The sequence below is a fragment of the Tupaia chinensis genome, unplaced genomic scaffold (assembly GCF_000334495.1).
Source record: "Tupaia chinensis unplaced genomic scaffold, TupChi_1.0 Scaffold000306_1, whole genome shotgun sequence".
NCBI lineage: Eukaryota > Metazoa > Chordata > Mammalia > Scandentia > Tupaiidae > Tupaia > Tupaia belangeri.
In genome coordinates, this window is record NW_006159796.1 from 216,384 (window position 1) to 222,714 (window position 6,331).

Below are 6,331 nucleotides of genomic sequence, written 5' to 3' on the forward strand. Positions count from 1 at the left end.
GCCATGGCTCAACATATTCTGGAGCAGACCCATGCCATTCATCATGTCATTAAAGAGACAAATTCGGACTTGGGGGCTGACTGTTGGCTTTGCTGGAACCTGTGTCCCCCCTACTTTATCAACCTGGCTGCCACAATTGAGTCCTTGGAATGTGAGGACATCTCTGGTTGCTCCTGGAATACATCCACAATGTCTCTGCTTAGGGTCCCCTGGTTATCCTAACCCTTATTCTCAGAACTGTAACTACACTAGAGTAATCACCGATACCAAAGGACTTATTGTTTTTCAGGCCCCTCCAGGAACTATTGGGCATGCACTTGGGGAATGATGTCTTGTGTTAGCTTGGTTTGGTTTAACCAATCTGGGGAATTACTTTGTATCCATGTGCATGTCTTGCCTGAGGTGTCTCTGTATTCTGGGCTTGAGGTACGGTATCATATCCTGGGATTGACTTGGACCAAAAGAACAGTCCCTATCCTAATCCCTCTTCTAGTAGGTTTGGGGATTGCTGGTTCCATGGCTCTTGGAGTCTTGACCTTGATTACCAATTCACAGCACTCTGTTGCCCTTGAAATGGCCATCAATCTGGACTTTAAACATCTTACTGCAGGAATAGAGACTCTCCAACATGAGCTAAATTCTTTGGCTGGGTTGTCTTACAAAATCAGAGAGGGCTAGACCTTATTTTTCTTAAACAAGGTGGCCTATGCCTGACTCTGGGAGAGACCTCCTGTTTCTATGCTAACCAGTCCAGAGTTATTCAACAGACTGTAGCCACTGTCCAGGCTAACATTTAAGACTGAGAGGACAGATGCCAAATAAGTGCAGGATGGCTTGAGGGGTGGTTCCAAGGAGCCCCCTGGCTGATCACCCTGCTATCAGCTATTGCAAGGCCTCTGCTCCTCATCCTGCTCATTCTGATGTTGGCTCCTTGTCTAATTAATTCACTCATTGGCTTTGTTCGGTGGCAAATTAATGAGTTTGCATCCTGTATCTCTGCACCTACTATAAAGAGGTTGCTGGAGATGAACTAGAAAATGAGGCTGAGGTTAATGAGACTGACCTTGTCAGAAATTCTCACTTCTAAAAATAAAATAAAATAAAATAAAATAAAATAAAATAATAAAATAAAATAAATTTGGGAATGTTGAGTCTATCTTGACAATGTTTCCTCCATTTTCTCTGTATTGGCGGCCACCTTAATGTCAGCCTAGACAATCGGCACTGAGAGTCAAACAGAAACAAAGATGTGGTTGTGTCTCCCAGGCACAAGCTATTTTTCTGAGGTATATGCACGTATGACCCTGCCATTGCGATTGAGTGCCTAGCTACCCCTCTGCCAGGTGTACTTTATGTAACTTGTTTACTTAGCTGTATAAAAACCCTGCTGCCCCGCTGAGGGCCACCAGACCCTTACTTGAGTGTCTGGTCACTGTGACGGGGCTTCACCTCTCAATAAACTTCTTTCGTATCCCTTTCAATGTTCTGCTTCATGTTCCTTGGCCTATTCCTGATATTACAGGTGTGAGGATGTATCTCTGGAAGAATAAAAATGCAAACATACTCGAGCCAGAAATCAGAGTTTGTGAGACTTAATGAGATGGGCAGTCAGAGAAAATAAAATCATCTTGAAGAGAGGACAGTGACCATAGAACTCAGTGAATCAAACATAGATATGAACACACACAGGAATTCTGAATATGCTGAACATCCCTTAGTAGTCATCTACACAGGTAGTACTGATAACCACTGTGTATTAAAACACCAAAAGGTCATAGATTCCAACAGTTACTTTAAATTATACTCTCTAAAACTGCACAACTAATTTTGTTATTTATTTATTTATTTTATTTTTTAAAAAAAATTGAAGCCTCTATTTTCCCCAAAGCAACATTTCTACATTGATTAAATTGAAAGCCACATAATATACTTCTTTTAAATTAACACCTTAAATATTAAACCAAGAAATGTAATCAAGCAGTAAATCATTCTCTTAATAGAGATCATGATCTCAAGTTCTTTCATTTTTTTCCCAAGAGTGGAAAATAAATTCTATGTAGGAAAGCTGAAATACATTAATTTTTTACATTAAAAGTTTAATATTTTTGGAACTCAGTCCAAAGAGTAAATAAAGTTACAATAATTACATTGAAATTAACAAAAGTAGAATTTACTACTGGAATAAAATTTATTAAATGCATAATTTCCTCTTAAAACTGCTTAACAGTTAATCAGAAATGTATCATTTAACAGCTATAAAATTCTTTTTTCCTTTTTTTAGTTTTTGCTATAAGAAATGTGTACTTGGCAGAGAGGGACTGCAAGATCACTCCCCAAGGGGTATGGCTATCCTTTCTTGTCCATTCTCTACCTGGTATTTTCAAAATGCACACACATGTGCCTGGAGTAAATTTTCAAGCAGCCAGGTCCGGGACTTGAACCAAAGAGAGATAGATAGAGAGAAATCATCCTTTGGGGGGAAAATCACACTGCTATCCTTCCTCCTTTAGTCTCTTCTCAAGACTGTGGGCACACATGCACACACAACCAGCATGAGTTTCAAGATACTGTGTTCAGGACTCAAACCATGGTTGACCATGGAAATCTGGAGGAGTCCAACCCGGTGGGGCTCCAGGACCTGTCTGAGCCCTTTGACCTTTGAGCATCGCTTCTGGTCAGTTCATTAAGTTGGCAAGGCCACTACTGTATGCCCCCCGACCTTGAAACAAGCTTGGGTCACTTAGCATGTTGGCAAGGCCGCTTGCTATTTGCTCCGGGACTGTGATAACCTTGCTGGGAAGTGACCCCCCCTCTGACTCCCCAATATACTACTATAAAAGAATTACATAGCTCCCTCATACATCTTGAGTGAGTGGTAGGATTTCCCGAAAAGTCCCCCGACCTCTCCCCTTTACCCTTATCACTTACTGTTAATTACAGCACTTCATTGGGCACAATAAAGGGTGTGCTAAAGTTTTTACATACAATAGGACTAGGCCGAAACTGGCCCAGGATGCTCTTGTCCCATGGTAACTAATGTTCTAACAAAATACATAACAGTGGTGCCATAGGCTACACAAGTGTATCCATTTTAAAGTTTTTCATTAACTTATTAATCACTTTACCACCAATTGAAAAGGCTGTATTCCCACCCTCACCAAGTGAACACTAACTTCACCCCTTCAGGATAGGTAAATATATTAAATAAATTAGGATTCCTTAAGTTTTAGATCCCTATAGAATTATATAAGTATCATTCTTTTTGAAAATCCATAAGAACTAATATCTATACTTGAGATTTTCTTTTAGTAATCATAAAACGCCTGCTGCTGAACATCGGTTGCTAGTTAACTCTGCTTGCTGAAATTTTTTCCAGAAACTGCACTGCTTGAAGTTACCAGGAACCTGCTTTCATCAATCAAACAATTGTTGAACTGTATGGATGATTAATAGACCTGCCCTTAATCAAACCCTGAATGGTTTCTATTGTTAAAACTTTATGAATTGATAATTAGTACACGTAGCCCCTCTCCTATTTACTTGCATGTATCGCATTTTCAATAAAAAGGCACAATGATTCCTAACAGTTGTCACTCCTCAGAGAGCAATCTCTGGGAGTGTCTGGCTGAGGACGTGCATGAAAAGGCATGAGGCCTTAGTCTTCCTTTCTTTCCAGCATCGCCTCCATCAAGTCAACCCACCCCCGCCGAGGCTGGTCCTTGGCAGATTGGTGCCCAACGTGGGGCTGGCAGATTGGCGCCCAATGTGAGTTGCCGGCAGATTGGCACCCAATGTGAATTGCTTGAACTAGGAGGTGAGTAGGCATTGGTAAGTATTTTTCAATTTTTTAAAGAGAATAATAAAACTCCTGCATAGGGTGCCTAGGACCCTCCCGGTAGAGGCAGATTGGGCTTAGAGGACGGGAGAAGAATTACTTAGGGTGTTAGTGATCAGGGATAGCACTAACACTAAGTGCCTCAGAACTTTTTGAGAAGTGTAGTGCCTAGGTGCTTGTAGCCATGGGAAACACAGCATCTAAGGATAGGGCTTTATATGTGGACATTTTGAAACATACACTTAAACAAAAAGGTATCCGAGCCAGCAAAAATCAATTGTCCACTTTTCTAGACTTCGTAAGGGAAGTTAGTCCATGGTTCCCTGACAAAGGAACTCTAGATCTTGAGACCTGGAAACGAGTAGGTTCAAATATGACCGACTGGTATCGTAGGAACGGAGGAGCTACCATGCCTATTTTTGCTTTCTCACTTTGGGGTATTATTAAACATGCCACGTTTTTGACCAGTGAGACTGCACACCCTCCTTCCTACTCTACCTCCTACTCCTCCACCAAAGGCTTGGCCACAGCACCAGAGGCTAAGCCCTTGTGTCCCCCCATGACTGTTTCAGTCGAGGGAGATTCTGGAGAGGAATTGGAGTCTGATGATCAGCTAGACTCTACTGATTTAGAAGATCTAGAAACAGCCGCTGCCCGTTATCATCATGACTGGCTGGCTAGACTCTCCTTAAATAAACCTAAAAAATTTTCCAAATTCAAAAACCGCCTAAGTGCCATTGGAATCAAGGGAGCAGCACAACAGGCTCTACAGGCTGGTGATCCCACCTTTTGCCTTCCAATATCAATTAATGGTGATGGTGATCCTGAATGGGAGGCCATTTCTTATAAATAACTGAAAGAAATTAGACAAGCTGTTAGGGATTTTGGGCCAACCTCCCCTTACACGGAAACTCTACTGGAAAGTCTAACAGGTTAGTGGTTAATTCCATATGATTGGCAACAACTAGCTAAGGCCTGTCTGCCTGGAGGTGATTACCTCCTCTGGAAAATGGAATTTGAGGAATTAGTTAAATCTGAAATTAAAAAACCTCACAATAGACTGTTATCTGACCTTCATGCAAGGGGAAAGGGACAACCCCCTGAGCAAACTCCTTTAACTATGGACATGGCCTTGGGCAATGGTCCTTACAACCCTACACAGGCACAAATGCAGCTTCCTAAGCAACATTTAACAACTGTTTCTACCTTGGCTATAGCTGCATGGAAGAAATTACCGCCTTTAGGGCACAAAGCCCCTGGTATTACAACCATCCGACAAGGACCAGAAGAGTCCTTTGAAAATTTTATTGACAGGGTTCAGACTGCTGTCTCTCGGTTATTACCAGGAGAAGGAACAGGCGATATAATTTTAAAACAATTGGCCTTTGAAAATGCAAACCCTCCCTGCCAGGCATTGCTGCTACCTGTCTGCAAAAATGGCCCAGTTTCTGACTATATTAAAGCCTGTTCTGAAGTCACTCCTTCATTTATACCGGGCCTTACAATTGCTGCTGCTCTTCAAGGACAAATAGGTCCTCAGTCCTTATTACAAAATAAAAGAAAAAATTCTCAAGTAACCAAAAGTACTTCTCTGGCTAATACTATGTGTTATTCCTGCCATCAGTTAGGACATTTTAGCCGCAATTGCCCTATGAATACTGATTATAAGGCAATGTCGACACCAGTAAATAATTCCTCTTCACCTGTTCAGCTCTGCACCCGCTGTGCTAAGGGGCCTCACCCAGCACATTTATGCCGTTCAAAATACCATTGGGATGGTACTCTTTTACCTCCAAATAACGGTGCTGTGGGCTCTTTCCAACAGCAGGGAAACGGACAGAGGAGCCCCTCCCAGGCCCTGTATCAAATAACTGGGAAAATTCAGAATTCCAACAAACCCTTCAATCCAAAACCTACGTTTCAGACCTTTACAGGGCAACCTCAGGTAGTGTGGGACTGGATCTCAGTGCCGCCACCTCAGCAATATTAACTCCTGATATGACACTCACTATAATCTCCATGGGAGTCTATGGACCGTTGCCTCAGGGCACCATGGATCTAATCTTAGGAAGAAGCTCTACTACTTTAAAAGGATTACAAGTTTTACCTGGTGTTATTGATTCTGATTATGAGGGAGAAATTAAAATCATGATTGGACCTCCACGAGAAACTTTTGTGGTACATGTAGGTCAAAGAATAGCTCAATTAATTTTACTCCCTCTGACCTCTCATCATGGCCACATTATTAGTTCTACTCCCAGGGGAAACAAAGGCTTTGGTTTTGACCTCTTATGTTGGGTACAAGAACTTACAGCTAAAAGACCCACACAAAAGTTAACCATACAAGGCAAAGTATTTGAGGGACTGCTAGACACAGGGGCAGATGTGTCCTGCATCTCGGCCAATTCTTGGCCTGCATCCTGGCCGATGCATATAACACACTCTAACTTAGTCGGTCTTGGCCATGCTAATAATGTGGTTCAGTCCTCTGCTGTC